Source organism: Doryrhamphus excisus, chromosome 3 (genome assembly GCF_030265055.1).
Source record: "Doryrhamphus excisus isolate RoL2022-K1 chromosome 3, RoL_Dexc_1.0, whole genome shotgun sequence".
In the NCBI taxonomy this organism is placed as follows: Eukaryota; Metazoa; Chordata; class Actinopteri; order Syngnathiformes; family Syngnathidae; genus Doryrhamphus; species Doryrhamphus excisus.
Window position 1 is genome coordinate 12,099,996 of NC_080468.1, and position 18,395 is coordinate 12,118,390.

Below are 18,395 nucleotides of genomic sequence, written 5' to 3' on the forward strand. Positions count from 1 at the left end.
ATCCCTCCCCTACCCCCCACTCACTCTCTCTCTCAGTCGTCCCCTAACGCCCCCTTCTATTTTCCTACATTATTTTCCATGCATTTTAATTTTCCCTCCCCAGTTTCCCCGCCCACTCCCCACCGCCCCCCCTCATTTTCGCCTGAAACTAGAATAGTGGAGCCAAGAAATAGTTAATCTCTCCGGCTGCGGCTATGATTGGCCGCTGCATGCAGTGCCTCAGCCTCCTTGAATGAGAAACAGGGGTAACCAGGCAACTTCAGAGCTGCAAAGACGAAGAGAGAGAGAGAGAGAGAGCGAAAGAGAACGATTTTTAAAATATGGACAAGAAATTTGTTTTAAATTGAATCCATGTCTTGTTCCCGGCGAATGGAATTAACGAATGGATTTTCTTGAACACGCCGAATACTTCCTTCTTTTGGCGGCGCGGTGACATGAAGGGGAAGCGGATGTGGATTAAAAGGCATAAATGTGGCACTCAGACGGGAAAAGGTGAGTGACTTCTCACTTGCGAGTTTTTTTTTGAAGTGTCATACTGTTTAAGGATGCAAGGAAGGACGTGTTGAATGGAAATGGACTGCGGACGGGTCCGATGCACGTAGGAGAGGACCTCAATTCCATGAATGGTGTGTGTGTGTGTGTGTGTGACCAAATGAACATGACGTTCTCCAACGACATACATATGTTGCTGTGTGAAATATGAACACATACATCTACAATTCATATTCGTTGAGGACCTGTGGATGTACGTATGGATATATGTATGGATGGATGAGTGCGCGCGCACACGCAGCGCAGCGGTACCGTTCTGACCTGCTGCGCCGAATTGCGCAGCTGTCGGCCGGGAGAGTCCTGTCTTATTTTCTCTGCGTATCATCCGGGGGTCGTGGGTTGTAATCGGAAGAGACACCATCGTGATGCGGAGGCGTCTAAAATCAGGTCAGAGTGTCAGCTGAAGCTCACGTTCGATTCCAGAACATTTGTTCTGGACTGAGGATGTGAGGTCAGGCATCACAGGAGTCCTGTTCCTGCCTGCCTTGCGGGACTCAATCTCACTCTTAAAAGTCTGTGCATGTAAACTGGACTGGTTCGGATGCCAGTTTAATGGCGTTTACTTTGGAAATAGACCTACAGAGGTGATTCTAATGTTTTGTCTCTCATATAGAAACGGTAGAAACATATCTGGTTTTGGATTAGCTTGTGCCCAATTCCCTTCCAGTATAAACTGCAAATGTTGCCATCATCCCGAAACCGACTACAGTAGATTCCCACATTTCGCTGGACCTCCAGTATGTTCAGGACTTGCTCCTCCCCCTCCAAACCCTCCTGCTACCTTGACATCGATGTTCTCCTCCGATTTCAGGTCATGTAATTATTTAATTCGATTCCGCTCTGGAACTCTCTCTATTCGATTGCCGTTGTTGGCATGCGATGGAAGCTAACAAGCAAAATATAAAATACACAATACAGGTTTCAGCCCAGGGCGGCACGGTGGACGAGTGGTTAGCGCGCAGACCTCACAGCTATGAAACCAGGATTCAATCCCACCCTCTGTGTGGAGTTTGCATGTTCTCCCCGTGCATGTGTGGGTTTTCTCCAGGTATTCAGTTTCCTCCCACATTCCAAAAACATGCTAGGTTAATTGGCCACTCCAAATTGTCCATAGGTATGAATGTGAGTGTGAATGGTTGTTTGTCTATATGTGCCCTGTGATTGGCTGGCCACCAGTCCAGGGTGTACCCCGCCTCTCGCCCAAAGACAGCTGGGATAGGCTCCAGCACCCCCGGTGACCCTTGTGAGGATAAGCGGTAGAAAATGAATGAATGTTTTTGTTCACCACTGTTCCATGTTTTGGCCATTTGTGGATAATGGCTCTCACTGTGGTTGGCTAGAGTCCCAAAGCTTCAGAAATTGCTTTATAATCTTTTCTAGACTGTCAGGGATGTTTAAACCAGGGCCATGTAGGTTTGGTAACGGTGGAAAAAGTAGTTAGCGCGCATTCCTCACAAGTAGGAGACATGAGTTCGATTCCACTCTGTGTGGAGTTTGCATGTTCTCTCTGAGCATGGGTGGGTTTTCTCCGGGTACTCCGGTTTCCTCCTGTGATTGGCTGGCCACCAGTCCAGGGTGTACTCGCCCGAAGACAGCTGGGATAGGCTCCAGCACCCTCCGCAACCCTTGTGAGGATAAGCAGTAGAAAATGAATGAATGAATGAATGAATGAATGAATGAATGTTGTGAACGTGTCCAAGTACCATCTTTTTGTGGAGTTACATGCACAAATGGGTCCTATCTCACAATGCTAAAGAATCCTGAATCCTGACATTGATCCGTATCACCCCCAAAATGTAATCACTTCTTCCATATGCCGTCTCGATAAATTCCTGGAAATTTCATTCAAATCCATTAAGAAGTTATTTTGAACATAAACAGATAAACGCCGACACCGCCGTGCTTGGCAATATGAACAATATAAACAATATAAAACAATACATACTGGAGAAAAGAAACAATTGAATAAAATCTATTTGATTTGTTACTGATACCACCCTTGGTATCACGATATTTGGATCAATCCGCCCATCCCTAACATAAATAGAAAATACAGACTCTAATATGAACACATTCTGTATTCTATGTGTTGGTGTTCTACGCCCCTTGGGCTGAAACGGCAATGAGTGACAGAAGGACCAGTCCAATTCATTAGTCAACCATACGTCAGTCATGCATTGTTTGTGCTTGAGAGCTCTTGGATAAAAAATGGAACATGGCCATGGCATTTAAGGGGGGGGGGGTACAGAGATAGGAGGTGTAAAACAGACAATTTGGGGGCCACTTTTGTGTGGTTGTGACTCGGCAGGACATAAACAGATAAGACAAGGTCAGCATCCAAACATTAGAAAAGTTCATATCCGCCAAACTGCCGTGAGTGATCTTCTTATTGAGGATGTTTTGCAACAGATCCTAAGCTGGACTTGACGGATTTATTGTGGGACACATTGCCGCACCCCCCCCCAACCCTCACACACACACACATATATATATTTTTTTCCGTTGTTGCCCCAAGCCACTTCTTTGCGACACAGTGTGATTTGTGAAGGCTTAAGACTGTCCGGAACAAAACACCACAGAGCATCACTTTTCCAGTAAGCAGGTCTTTGTCGGGTGTCCCAGTAGGAGCAGGACTCTTAATTTAGCTGCTGACAGCAAAAGCCGAGAGTGGCTTGGGGAGCTATATCTCAGCCGATTAAGACCATAATGGCTTTTTTCCACTCTTAGAATTATAGTCAAAATAGGCAAAGAGGTTGTGACATTTCTTTTCATCACGTACTAAAAGGATAAAAGTACTGGTAAACGTGGATATTACTCATACGGCAGGTGAATCGTTCACCTTCCTTACGTGAGACAAGAACATACCCGTTTCCCCTTTCTGTGCATTTAAAAATACTTTTTATATATATGGTGTAAACACGTACTAACAGCAGAGTAGGTCATTGAAGTATTGCAACCATTACATGGACGATATTGAGTCTGATGCATGGAGTACATAGTGCTTTATATCACAGCTACTGTATGTAGTATTAGTATAGTATTAATATTAGATTTGCATTGTTGGAGTGTTTGGTTTTTTTTGGAGGGGTTGAATATTTTATTTATATATTATAATATATTTTTTTTATGAATGAATAAATTATCGGGGCGGCACGGCGGTCGAGTGGTTAGCGCGCAGACCTCACAGCTAGGAGACCAGGGTTCAATTCCACCCTGGGCCATCTCTGTGTGGAGTTTGCATGTTCTCCCCGTGCATGCGTGGGTTTTCTCCGGGTACTCCGGTTTCCTCCCACATTCCAAAAACATGCTAGGTTGGTTGGAGGAATGGTTGTTTGTCTATATGTGCCCTGTGATTGGCTGGCCACCAGTCCAGGGTGTACCCCGCTTCTCACCCGAAGACAGCTGGGATAGGCTCCAGCACCCCCGCAACCCTCGTGAGGAAAAGCGGTAGAAAATGAATGAATGAATGAATAAATTATCGCAGTTTTGGTTGACTATAACCCGGTATTAGTCAAAAAATATTCCATAGGGAAGCAATACGTTTTTTCATTCATTCATTCATTTACCGCTTATCCTCATGAGGGTTGCGGGGGTGCTGGAGCCTATCCCAGCAGTCTTCGGGCAAGAGGCGGGGTATGACTATTCTGTTTAATTAAAGCGGCGCATGTAGACCAGAAATTGGAATATTCCTTTCCATGTATACCATTGTTTTCGGAAAAGTCATTCGGAAAGAGGAAAAACTCCTCATGTAAATGTGACTAGTGTGTGCCCGGCATTCGTCGGGAATATTCTGACCTCTCTAGATGGCCAACGCGCCCTCATCTAAGACCACTCAAAGGTGGCGCCATCTTGTTTGTTTTGCTGATTTGCTGTTTTTTTTGTCTCTCCCACAGCATCCATAAAAATTACGTCTCATGGTCATGCATTCATTTTCTACCGCTTATCCTCACAAGGGTTGTGGGGGTGCTGGAGCCTATCCCAGCTGTCTTCGGGTGAGAAGCGGGGTACACCCTGGACTGGTGGCCAGCCAATCACAGGGCACATATAGACAAACAACCATTCACACTCACATTCATACCTATGGACGATTTGGAGTCGCCAATTAACCTAGCATCTTTTTGGAATGTGGGAGGAAACCGGAGTACCCGGAGAAAACCCACGCATGCATGGGGAGAACATGCAAAAACTCCACACAGAGAAGGCCGAGGGTGGGTTTGAACTTGGGTCTCCTATCTGTAAGGCCTGCATGCTAACCACTCGGCCTTGCTTTGGTTCATCATAAAGGTATATAATGGAGTTGTGTTCATTTTTTTTGCGCAAAAACGTCTAGCCAAGTGTGTTGTTTCACCATGGAACAACCTCCACTTGAACTTAAGTCATCCTATATGATGCATCTGGCTAACAAGGTTACACAGATGCAAAGTGCTAACATTAAGACACTTCCATAGTTTTCAACATGTCCTGAATCTTTCATAAGAGTTTCTTTAATGAGCCTGCAAGGTTGTGCAAATGTGTGTTCTCATTTTGCCGGTGGCCTTATCACATCTATTTTATCCGTTAATGAAGATATGGCCTCCGGCACAGGCAGGTCAGAGGTGAGTCGGCTTGCCCCAGTTGAACAAAAAAAAAGGGTCGATTGCTCAGATAGCGGCGTATTGTGCGGTCCTGAATGCCGCACGTGTTGCTGGGGGGGGAAATCAACACGACAGGTGGCGTGTAAGTTAAAAGTGTATCAGGAGAGAAAGGAACGGTGAAAGCGGTGAAGGGAAATGAAATCTACCAATTCTGAAGTAGAAATATTTAAATATTATTTGATGGCAGATTTATCACACCCTGAGTGCAAGGAGTTGTGAATATTAAAAAGCTTTTAAAGGAGCCTTTCCGTTCAAACACTGTTTGGCTTGACAAGATTGGCTTGACTGATCTTAGTCCTATTATTAAATATTATAAAGGACAAAACATGTACAGTACTTTATCTAATTTGCATAATTGGCCAGGGGATGGGGCTGCACGGTGGATGAGTGGTTAGCGCACAGGCCTCACAGCTAGAATACCCAAGTTCAATTCCACCCTCGGCCATCTCTGTGTGGAGTTTGCATGTTCTCTCCGGGTTTTCTCCGGGTACTCCGGTTTCCTCCCACATTCCAAAAACATGCTAGGTTAATTAGCGACTCCAAATTGTCCATAGGTATGAATGTGAGTGTGAATGGTTGTTTGTCTATATGTGCCCTGTGATCGGCTGGCGACCAGTCCAGGGTGTAACTCTTGCCCGAAGACAGCTGGGATAGGCTCCAGCAACCCCTGCGGTAGACAATGAATGAATGAATGAACTCGGAATGGTGTGTGAGCTGGTGATGCCTTGTGAGTGTGAATGGTTGTCTATATATATATATATATATATATATATATATATAGCCAAGGGTGTACTCCGCCTTTCACCTCCCAAAGACAGCTGGTATAGGCTCCAGCATCCCCCCGCAACCCTTGTGAGGATAAGCGGTAGAAAATGAATGAATGACCATGAGACGGGATTTTTATGGATGCTGTGGGAGAGACAGAAAAACAGCAAATCAGCAAAACAAACAAGATGGCACCACCTTTGAGTGGTCTTAGATGAGGGCGCCTTGGCCGTTGAGAGGGGTCAGAATATTCCCGACTAATGTCGGGCACATACTAGCCACATTTAAATGAGGAGTTTATCCTCTTTCCGAATGACTTTTCCGAAAACAATGGTATATGTACATGGAAAGGAATATTCCAATCTCTGGTCTATATGTGCCGCTATAATCAACCAGAATAGTCAATGGGGCATGCGCAGTAAAACGTAAACACCAACATCACGTGATACCGACTTCACTGAGTTTTTCTTTCACTTGTTGGAATAACTCTGTATTGTCAGTTTTTCGTTCGTCCAGTCTTGAAATTTAGTTTGAATCAAAAACAAACTTCCCGCAGCAGTCCAGTGCCGATTGCTCGCCTCTGTTTTTCTCAAGCTGCGTGTTACGTCATATCTGAGCATGCGCTGAACGAACGCACCCTGGATAAATTTAACAGGAAAAGATCAAATTTAATCTTACTAATATTCTACAATTAAACTTGAGACATGTTTTTTATAGATATGTATTGTCTTTTTTAATAAAAACTGGACTTGTGAATAAAGTACATATAGAAGGGTTTAGATTCTGTTCCACACCGAAAGCTACTTGCCAACCGCCAATAAACAACAGAAGAAGAATTTTCCGTTTGAGCGGGTACAAGATACCTCGGATTGGGGAAAGGAATATTTCACCCCTGGGAATTCAATTATATGTTCATTCGGATTGGCACTTTTCTTTCGGAATGAGGTGTATACAAAGGTTAAATTTTTTCCGTTTCAGCAAATAATCCGAATGCAATTGGAATATTTGGGTCCATGTATACGTGGCGAGTGACTACGGTGCAACTCTGGTCCTGATTCAGGCCAGATTGCTGCAGAAGTGCCTTTCACATTGAGCGGAACACCTAGCTTGACCAGATGGTGCTCCGGCATCTGCGGCGTCTTTAAAGAAAATCCCAAACAGATTCTTTCCACTGTGCCGTACGACCAAAGTAGCCGCCGTTGCACCGCCCTGAGCTAGCATATTAGCCAAAAACAAAGATTTCAGTCTTGCGGACTGCTTCCAGAGACTGTTCAGGATCCAGTATGAGCCCGGGGTTAGTTGTCACCTTCTGTGCAAATGATGTGTATTAAGAAGCAAAGTTCTGCAAAGTTCTTGTTTGGTTGTGTGTCTCTATTGTCTCGTTTACGCGGAGATCCCACAAAATATCCGTATCAGAGCTGTAGCAGAACATACTGGCGGGATTTTCTGCAACTGTGTAAGCTATTACACAGCGAAACGCCATCCCACACGGCCTGACAGTGACATTACTTTCAACACAACAGGGTGGCTGAAGTAAGTGTTGAGTGCCTTTTATTACCAGCACAGTCTGCCTTTAACAGGCGGTGTATGGACGACTTATGTCCGTCCTGTGCTTGACTGACTATCTATCAGTCCAGGGTGCTTTACAGTGACCCTGAGGAGGATGTCTGCCACAGAAGAAGGACTGATAACAGAGTTAATGACGTATACATGCAAATCTGCATAAGCACCATTGACTTCAAGTGTTGTCCCTTATCACATACCCATGTCGAGTTGACCTCCAGTGATGACAAAGGAGTCACCATTGTTTCTATTGTACATGTTTCCAGTAGTCAGTCTTCCTTATTCCGCTTGTCTGGCAGGTGAGCGAAGTTCTCAATGTGAGGCCAACAGTAGCCACGTTTACATGAGGAGTTTTTCTCTTTCCGAATGACCATTCCGAAAGCAATGGTATACATGGAAAGGAATATTCCAATCGCGTGTCTACATGCAGCGCTATAATCAACCAGAATAGTCAATGGGGCATGCGCAGTAAAGTGTAAACACCAACATCACGTGATACCGACTTCCTCCAGTTTTTCTTTCACTTGTTGGAATAACTCCGTATCGCCAGTTTTTCCTTCGTCCAGTCTTGAAATTTAATTTGAATCAAAAACAAACTTTCCGCAGCAGTCCAGTGCCGATTGCTCGTCCATGTATACGTGGCTAGTGTCACACTCTATCATGTTGGGAGTCAGAGCATGCCTCGCTTCCAAAGGACATCTCCGATGCATCAATGACACAATCCTTCATCGGGGACGTGTAACATGCCGAACGAGTGATTCATTAGGAGTCAATTAGCTTTGAGGCACTACTCGCCCTGCCATATGCCTGGAGGTGCTGCAACAATCTGTACACGCTATTCCCTATGTATATTCTCTGTTCCGCTTGGCCCCCGTGCAGTCGACATTCATGTTGCGTCAGAACGGCAGAAGCAGCCCGGTCGGCTCCCCTCACGCTGGGAAAGTTGTCTTTGTTCTATGAACACAAATCACTAATGGACATTAAACAGTGCGGCGCCTCTGAGCCGGAAATGAGTCAAAATGACCTTCAGCTCAACCCATGTGGTGCCAAGTTGGCACCATCCGAAATAATCATCCATCTCTTGAAATATTAAGGCCGCAGAGCTCCAGATATTAAGGAGCTAAGAAAGACACCCGCTCAATATCGACTAAGCTCCACTTGCCAAGGCACGGCGTGCGCCGCCGACAAGATCTATCCGCCCTCAAATCTCGTTTGTCTTCTTATCTGTGCCAAGGTAAAAGGACCTTCTCAACACCCCCGCCTCCAGTCAAAGTCTTCCACAAACTGTAACGACTTCCAATTAGATCAGTGCGGCGGATGTAACAAGATAAGCTAGCAGAGTTCAAGCACTATGTCGCTGTCCAAATGTGTGTAAATAAAGGTCAGTGTTGCTCATATCCTGTAAGACATGGACGGACATTCTTGACTCTAGTTCAGTGAGGGGTGGGGGGGGGGGCATACTGTGGCCATTGGACCACATCAAGATGACCCAGCATGCTTTGGGGGCATCTGGAAGCAACAGTTTTATGTTATTTGTTATGTTTACCGCTTAGTTGTTGATTTATGTGATGCGTTAACTTGCTGTGGAACTGTTTTCGTTTTGTTGCACCGTGAACAAGTACGCTTGATGCCATCTGTCCATAGGTATGAATGTGAGTGTGAATGGTTGTTTGTCTATATGTGCCCTGTGATTGGCTGGTGACCAGTCCAGGGTGTACCAGACAGCTGGGATAGGCTCCAGCACCCCCCGCGACCCTTGTGAGGAAACGCGGTAGTGAATGAATTTGTTCTGTACGGGCTGTGTGGCGGACAAGTGGTTAGCGCGCAGGGCTTACAGATAGGAGACCCGAGTTCAATTCCACCGTCGGCCATCTCTGTGTGGAGTTTGCATGTTATCCTTGTTTATGCGTGGGTTTTCTCCGGGTACTCCGGTTTCCTCCCACATTCCAAAAACATGCTAGGTTAATTGTCCATAGGTATGAATAAGAGTGTGAATGGTTCATTCATTCATTTTCTACCGCTTTTCCTCACCAGGGTCCCGGGGGTGCTGGAGCCTATTTCAGCTGTCTTCGGGTGAGAGGCGGGTTACACCCTGGACTGGTGGCCAGCCAATCACAGGGCACATATAGACAAACAACCATTCACACTCACATTCATACCTATGGACAATTTGGAGTCGCTAATTAACCTAGCATGTTTTTGGAATGTGGGAGGAAACCGGAGTACCCGGAGAAAACCCACGCATGCACGGGGAGAACATGCAAACTCCATACAGAGAGGGTGGAATTGAACCCTGGTCCTCCTAGCTGTGAGGTCCACTCAACCGCCATGCAGCCAATGTGAATGGTTGTTTGTCTATATGTGCCCTGTGATTGGCTGGCCACCAGTCCGGGGTGTACCCCGCCTCTTGCCTGAAGACAGCTGGGATAGGCTCTAGCACCCCCGCGTCCCTTGTGAGGATAGGAAATGTATGAATATGTAATTTTGATTTTGCTTTTGGTTATGTCAACATGATTCAACCAGTTGAAAGGGCATCACTATAACTGGGTTCCACTGTAGTATGTTTGGTTCCAGGGCAATTTTGTGTTAGTTGAGGACCTCCATAATCAGTTGAGCTTGTTAGATCTGTCAAACCGAGAAGAAACAGCATGGGATCAGAGGAACCAACATCAAACTCAAAAAGTTGTCATTTCCACCTCTGGACACCATTAGCAACATCTTGCAAATCCATCCAAATTGTTGGTGACTTATTCTGAAACTATCCGACTTGATTTGCCTCCAGTACCTTCACGAGATGGATCCATTAAATGCGTGTCAAAGAAGCCAAGGAGGCCAAGTCGACTTTCTAAAGCCGCGCCTCAGTCGTCGACACATGCAAACCACCCAACCGCTCTCCTCCAGCGTTTTCACCGCATTACCCAGAAACGCTGCGTTCGTGTGACCCAATTCATCAGCCTCTCCTCCCCATTCATCTGCTCTCACAGATGCACCACACGAGGCCCCACAAGCAGCACAGCATCCATCACCTTTGAGTGCTGAGGTCCTTCACTTGCATCTGGTTGGCCCGCGCTACAATCCTGCTCCCCACAGGCGGGGGGGTGGGGGGGGGGGGACCGCAGCACCGTATGTGGTTGATGATTGTCGTCGTGCGGCGGAGCTGCTGGCGGGGCGAGCAGACGTTCCAGTGCATGACACTCATTTTTGGTTTTTGTGTTTTATGAAATACATAATCACATCCAAGCATAGCAGGAGTCCATTTTAAATATTGGATCTGCCGAGTCTTTTTTTACCGCTTGTACTTTTTTTCATCCTCACCCTGGAAGTAATTGAGATGCTTAGTTTTAGCCTGGAGGAGCAATCCAATTCAATTCTCTTGTGAGTTTGTATTTTCACGTTTTTTTTTCCCACTCTAAGTGTATCGCTTCTAAATTTCACCATTTTAAGAGTTGAGTAATTGGAAATGACGGCGATGATTTAGGGATTTTTCGATGATCCGTGAATGGAAACTCCTCCTGACGTTTGGATTCCGACAAAAACACTATAATTATCAGATACTTTTGGCATGGTACTGCATGAAATGTAATATTTATCCAATTTCTGCTTAAACTGAACCAATCATTGACATTGTGGGACTAGTAAATCATACATGGTTATACTCACATTTTTTTTGCGACACCTTTTCTGCCCATCATACAACAAAGCACGCATCTTACTGTGTTATTAATACAGTTATCCCTCGTTTATCACTGTAAATTGGTTCTCGACCGTCCAGATTTGTGCCAGGTGCTATAGTCGTTGGGGGTATGTTGACACCCTCGACTGGTCGCCAGCTAACAAACGTTTTTGGAATGTGGGTGGAAAACCCAAACTCACAATCTCCTATCTGTGTGGCCAACATACTAACCACTAACCCACCGTACCAGAACTTCTGAGATGTAGGATTTATTCTTTATAAATTTAATATTTGTGTATTTAGAGCATAGAAAAGCTGTTTACATAGTTTTTTTTAAAACATTATTAGAGACCTCTAAACCTGAAATAACACCCCTATAGTCACCTTTATGGTTCTATTACATAGTATAGTATATATAGTATAAGATAAGATTTGCCTTCATTCGTCCCTCAGTGGGGAAATTTGCATATATATTTTCTTGTATATATATTATTATTAATAATAATATTATAATATATATATATATTTATAATATTTCTTTTTAAATATATATATTGCATATATTTTTATTATAAATTTGCATATATAATATATATATATATATATATATATATAGTGTGTGTGTGTGTGTGTGTGTGTGTGTGTGTGTGTGTGTGTGTGTGTGTGTGTGTATATATACAGTATATGTGTATATATAGTATATGTGTGTATATATAGTGTATGTGTATATAGTGTATATGTATATGTATGTGTGTGTGTGTGTGTATGTATAGTATATGTGTATATGTATATAGTATATATGTGTGTGTATATATATATATATATACACACACTATACATATATATATATATATATATATATATATATATATGTATATATATATATGTATATATATATATATATATATGTATGCAATAACTGTGATAAATGAGGGATTACATTATACCTGGTCTGCCAGAGAGTAAGAAGATGTAGCAAGAGGGATCAGTGTTGCTAACTGTAGCGACTTTGATAGATAGACTTCCTTTATTGTCATTGCACAAAAACACAGTAGTGAAATTGCCAACGAAATGTCGTTGCCTGGCTCCCATATAACAGACACAAAAGAAGATAAGTAATAATAAATAATAACAATAATAATAATGTGGAGAATAAAACTTTGTACACTTCTTCTCAATGAGAATTTTAACGACAGTTAAAGTAAAGTTTATTTGTAGTTCGTGGTTTTTTTAACTACTTTTTGCAAATAATTATACCACTTTGACTATCAGCCCATTACATAAAACCCACCACCCCCGATTGAAGTCCTGTGGGAAACATCGGACAGTATTTTTTTTTCTCCCATGTGAGGCAGCACAACCGATTCATTTTTTTTATGAAACTGGAAAAGAATACTAATCAAAAGGGTTCAACCACCCTCCCTACATCAATTACTTCCCACAGTCCGTAAATCCCAAACTTGTTTGATTGCAAGAGGAGGGGTGGGGGGGGGGACTGATTATCTTCGCCGTGACTCATTTATTTATCAAACGTCTACAGAAGTCAGATCTTACAAATCCTCCTTTTATGAAACATATTTCATAAGCAATGAACACTCCACGCTGGTGTTGGGTTCCTTCCAGCGTGACGCTGCTGGCAGAAAGACGCCTGCGAGAGAAATAGCAATGACTGACACTACACAAAAAGGAAAGTTAGCATGTCTAACAAGACTTTTTCCTCAGATGGGTTATTTGCTTTCTTTTCATTTCAAGTCATTTTCCCCAAGGCCAGCTTTAGGAGTTATCCTAAGTATATGGAAACATAAAAATACAGTCACCACTAATATATAATAAATCATGCTGTTTGCTGGTTGGATACGGCCTATTTTTTTTGTCAAAAGAATATGCATTTTAAAGCAAATAAAACATTTAAAAATACACATATAAGGTGAGGCTGCATGGTGAACGAGTGGTTAGCACGCAGGCTTCACAGCTAGAAGACCCGGGTTCAATTCCACCCTCGGCCATCTCTGTGTGGAGTTTGCATGTTCTCCCCGTGCATGCGTGGGTTTTCTCCGGGTACTCCGGTTTCCTCCCACATTCCAAAAACATGCTCGGTTAATTGGCGACTCCAAATTGTCCATAGGTATGAATGTGAGTGTGAAAACTTCCTGTCTGCCACTCACTCTGCTGCATTAGGGAACACATTTACGGTAACACACACGTGGACTTATTTATATCATTTATTCATTTTTTACCGCTTATTCTCACGAGGGTCACGGGGGTGCTGAAGCCTATCGCAGCTGTCTTTGGGCGAGAGGCGGGGTACACCCATGACTGACTGGTGGCCAGCCAATCACAGGGCACATATAGACAAACAACCATTCACACTCACATTCATACCTATGGACAATTTGGAGTCACCAATTTAACCTAGCAATTAAACTGGAGAACATGCAAACGCCACACAGAGATGGCTGAGGGTGAAATCAAACCCAGGTATCCTAGCTGTGAGGCCTGCGTGCTAACCACTTGGTACCATACAACCTTATTCATATCATATTTTGCCTTATTATGTCTACTGTGTTGGGTTTTCAAGTGTAAATGTGACTGTAGGGGTGCTATATCATGTCTAGAGGACTCTAATAATGTTTTTAAAAAGTAATGAACAGGTTTTTTCCGCTCTACTACAAAAATATTCCATTTATTAGCGTTAAATCCTATGTTGAGGAAATTAATTTAACGCAGTCGGTTGGACGACTGCAGAGCAAAATGAAGGAATCGGTGTTTTGGGTCCCCTGAAAGGGTATTCTTCGCAAACGGCTTCCATAGACAAGTGTAAAAGTGACTGTAGGGGTGTTATTTAATGTCTTGAGGGCTCTAATAATGTTAAAAAAAAACATTTAGACATTGAGATTATTTTAGACGAGTTTGACTGATTTTTCAAGACACACAGAATATTGTGTTCTCTGGCTAACTAAAATTGTTTAAAAACAGGGCTCGCTGTGAGGCCTGCCTGCTCACCACTCATCTGCCGTGCAGCCCTATTTATATCATATTTTGCCTTATTATGTCTCCTGTGTTGGGTTTTCAAGTGTAAATGTGACTGTAGGGGTGCTATATCATGTCTAGAGGGCTCTAATAATGTTTTTAAAAAAGAGCCGAAAAAAAGTTTTTTTCTGTTCTACTACAGAAATATTCCATTTATTAACATTGAATCCTATATTTAATTAATTAAAATAAAAAAAATTAAATAATTAAAAATTAATTTAACACAGTCGGGTGGACGACTGCAGAGCAAAATTCAGGAATCTGTATTTTGGGTCCCCTGAAAGGGTATTCTTTGCAAACGGCTTCCATAGACAAGTGTAAAAGTGACTGTAGGGGTGTTATTTAATGTCTTGAGGGCTCTAATAATGTTAATAAACCATTTAGAAGGTAATTAACAGGTTTTTTAAGGCTTTAACTACCAAAATATACCATAGAAAATTAGGAATTCACTCATAATGGTTGAGTCTGGAACCAGTTAAAGGCCATAAAGGAGGGATCACTGTATACTTCCATGAAAACATCACACATTCTAAACACATGCAGTCACCTGATGGCACAACAGTATGCGTGAGTGTAATTAGTGAGTCTCCCACTACACCTCAACGTCTCTCATTAATCTCACTTGAGCGATTAGGCCGCGCCGACGTATGGAGCCACGGGAGGCGTGAAACTGGGTGTGAAACTGTTGTCATCTCATATGTTATCGCACTCCGGAGACTGGGAGGATTAAATCATGCCCGGCACAGCCCATTGGCGGCTAATCATGCCGCTAATGATAAGTTAAATATTCCTCATCTTCTCATTATAACGGGATGGCAAGGTGAGGATAAATTGGCGACAACACACACAGACGGCGCAGTCTCCGAGGAGCTTCTCCCATAAGTCATTTTTGTTGTATAAACCCAAAACAGAGACCCTACGATACAAGCCGGAGTGAATATTGTGAATATGACACTTGATGGCTGATTAGAGCAAAAACATGAATGTGGTTTCCCTACTGTGATGCTCTGATGAGAACTGATCTAAAGGGTCTTGTCAGTAGACGTCATGCTGGCCGCTCCATGCTGCGGCAGATGCTGCTTTGCAACGCCACAGCAAGAAACACAGAGAACGTGTTCCCTGCAGGCGTTGCTACAAAAGAGATTTCAACTTAATTAAGAAGGTTGCAAATCAGAACCACTCAAATTATTTAGCCAGAACAGATGTTTAGTCAAATCAAACGTTGGAGTGATCAAGTCGTTAGCATTGCATGCTAATCACTGCGTTGAATTACAGATTTTTGTCGATGATACGTTATGATTTAATGATGTATGATAGATGGAACGAATCGAGATTATTTTCAACAAGTTTGACTGATCTTTTTAAGACACACTAAATATTGTGTTCTCTGGCTATATAAACATCGAGGATCGAACAGTCCATGGTGTTATTTTTGTACAGTACAGGTAAAAAAAATTACCTTTTACACAGATACAATATGCAAAAAGTCATTTATTGAAAATTAAACTAAATTGTTTAAAAACAGGGCTGCACGGTGGTTGAGTGGTTAGCGCGCAGGCCACACCGTTAGGAGACCCGAGTTCGAGTTCACCCTCGACCATCTCTGTGTGGAGTTTGCATGTTCTCCCCGGGTACTCCGGCTTCCTCCCACATGGCGACTCCAAATTGTCCATAGGTATGAATGTGAGTGTGAATGGTTGTTTGTCTATATGTGCCCTGTGATTGGCTGGCCACCAGTCCAGGGTGTACCCGGCCTGTCGGCCCAAAACAGCTGGGGTAGGCTCCAGCATCCAGCAATCACAGGACTCATATAGACACACAACCATTCACACTTGCATTCATACCTAGTATGGACAATTTGGAGTCTCCAATTAACCTAGCATATTTTTGGAATGTGGGAGGAAACCGGAGTACCCGGAGAAAAACCCACGCATGCACGGGGAGAACATGCAAACTCCACACAGAGATGGCCAAGGGTGGAATTGAACCTTGGACTCCTAGCTGTGAGGTCTGCGCGCTAACCACTCGACTGCCGTGCCGCCCCTTGAAATGTATCTATTCACAAAAAGCTGTTTTTCTCCCCTTTTTTTTTTTTTTTAGTCGGGAACTGATATTTTCCTGAAACTTACCTATGTTCTACTGCTGAGTACTAAAGAACAGAAAAAATAGAAACAAACCTTTTTTTCCTGATGAAAGACAGGAGTCTAATGTGTCTTTTACTAGTATGTTCCATCTTTATACACAATATTCCGTGTGCCTTGGAAAATGTGTGAAAATCATCTAAAATGGTTGTCTTTTGAAAAATGTCTGAGATTTAACAAGTTAATATTAATATGAAAAACCTTTACTCCTAAACCCGTAAATACAGACCCCCCCCCCCCCCCCCCCCCCACAAAAAGCAGTTTTCTCCCTTTTTTTTTTTAGTCGGGAACTGATATTTTCCTGAAACTTATCTAAGTTCTACTGCTGATTACTAAAGAACAGAAAAAGATAGATGATGAAAGACAGGATTCTAATGTGTCTTTTAGTATGTTCCATCTTTATACACAATATTCCGTTTGCCTTGAAAAATGCGGCAAAATCGTCTAAAATGGTCGGTGTTGAAGTGGTTGTCTTTTGAAAAATGGAATTTAACAAGTTAATATGAATATGAAAAACCTTTACTCCTAAACCCGTAAATACAGACCCCCCCCCCTCCCCCCCAGGTTATCGCTCCAACCCTGTTTGGAAGCAATTGCTGTCCTGCCGGACGTTGTCTTGCATCTAATTATCAGACTGCAGTATGTAGTAATAACCTCCTTTGATGGCTTGTATATAAAATGTACAGGCGCATAAATACCAGGTATACAGTACTGCAGTCGTGCTGACGCTGCAAATTCCCAGGACCCGTTTGTAAAAGAGGCTTCGACAGTTCCTTAATAGAAAAATAAATGAGCTGACTTAAAACAGTGCAGACCTGGATAACCATTTAAGACAACATAGATGGGTAGAGGTCGACAGAATACAGATGAGGAAAAATATGACAGAAGAGTGGCTTATTAATATTCATGAAGGGAAGTTGTACGTGATTGGCCTGTTTATGTCATTCATATTAACATGAAGAAACGCAACATTGATAAGCCGGGTTGACGGGAAGTTAAAAAAAAAAAAAAAAAGTTCCTGTTTGGTGGTTGCTTCATTAACGATGTTTCCTAGACTGTGCATAATGTTCTGCAGCACGCGATGGTTTGATCCCGGCGACGCAGTGATGTCATTTCTACATCCGAAACAGCCACAAACAGCAAACACATATTAACAGTTAATAACAAGGTAGTTGGGCGCACAGCGTTAGAGTGGTTAGCGCGCAGACCTCACAGCTAGGGGACCAGGGTTCAATTCCACCCTGGAGGCCATCTCTGTGTGGAGTTTGCATGTTCTCCCCGTGCATGCGTGGGTTTTCTCCGGGTACTCCGGTTTTCCTCCCACATTCCAAAAACATGCTAGGTTAATTGGCGACTCCAAATTGACCATAGGTATGAATGTGAGTGTGAATGGTTGTTTGTCTATATGTGCCCTGTGATTGGCTGGCCACCAGTCCAGGGTGTACCCCGCCTCTCGCCCGAAGACAGCTGGGATAGGCTCCAGCACCCCCGCGACCCTCATGAGGAAAAAGCGGTAGAAAATGAATGAATGAATGAATGAATGAACAAGGTAGTTTATCTTAATTTCCTACATGACCCGTACTCAATTTAAGGTGACACCTTTGCACTGTTTATAAACTCACAAGCTCAAAAGCCCTCTGATCTCATTAATTACTCTCTCTATATGAAGTAATGACCCAGGCAATGTGCTCACAGTCTTTTGTAAGTCATAAAAAGAGCGCCGGGCAAAATAAACATGCTGCAGCCTCGCTTCACAAACAGCTATTCTATTTGCCAGGAAGCGAGACAAAGAAAATGAGGGCAGAGGAGAAGAGAAACAGGGGTGGGCGGGAGGCACAGATAAAAAATGAAAGATGCCGGAGAGTAAAAAAAAAAAAAAGAAGATTAAAATGATAATAAGGCAGAGGCAAGCAAATGAAGGAGAAGACACTGGCCAGCTCGGTGTTGGTCGAGGCCTTCTGGAGTCCATCCAGCTGTCTCCATCCCAGTGTGGTACATGGCCTGTTTTACCACACAACAACAACAACAACAAACCAA

The 18,395-nt window shown here is 43.2% G+C and overlaps 1 protein-coding gene across 5 annotated transcripts in view; it reads left to right on the top strand.

The window, feature by feature from the left end:
- Positions 1 to 18,395, top strand: part of dab1b (DAB adaptor protein 1b) — a 94,555-nt gene that overhangs the window by 25,871 nt on the left and 50,289 nt on the right. For 2 of the 5 annotated variants that reach the window (XM_058066405.1, XM_058066406.1), the window contains exon 1: positions 138 to 492. The exons of 1 other annotated variant lie outside the window; for it this stretch is intronic. The gene's annotated coding sequence lies outside the window, so the exon portion shown is untranslated. 2 more of the 5 variants (XM_058066402.1, XM_058066404.1) reach the window with 2 other exon arrangements.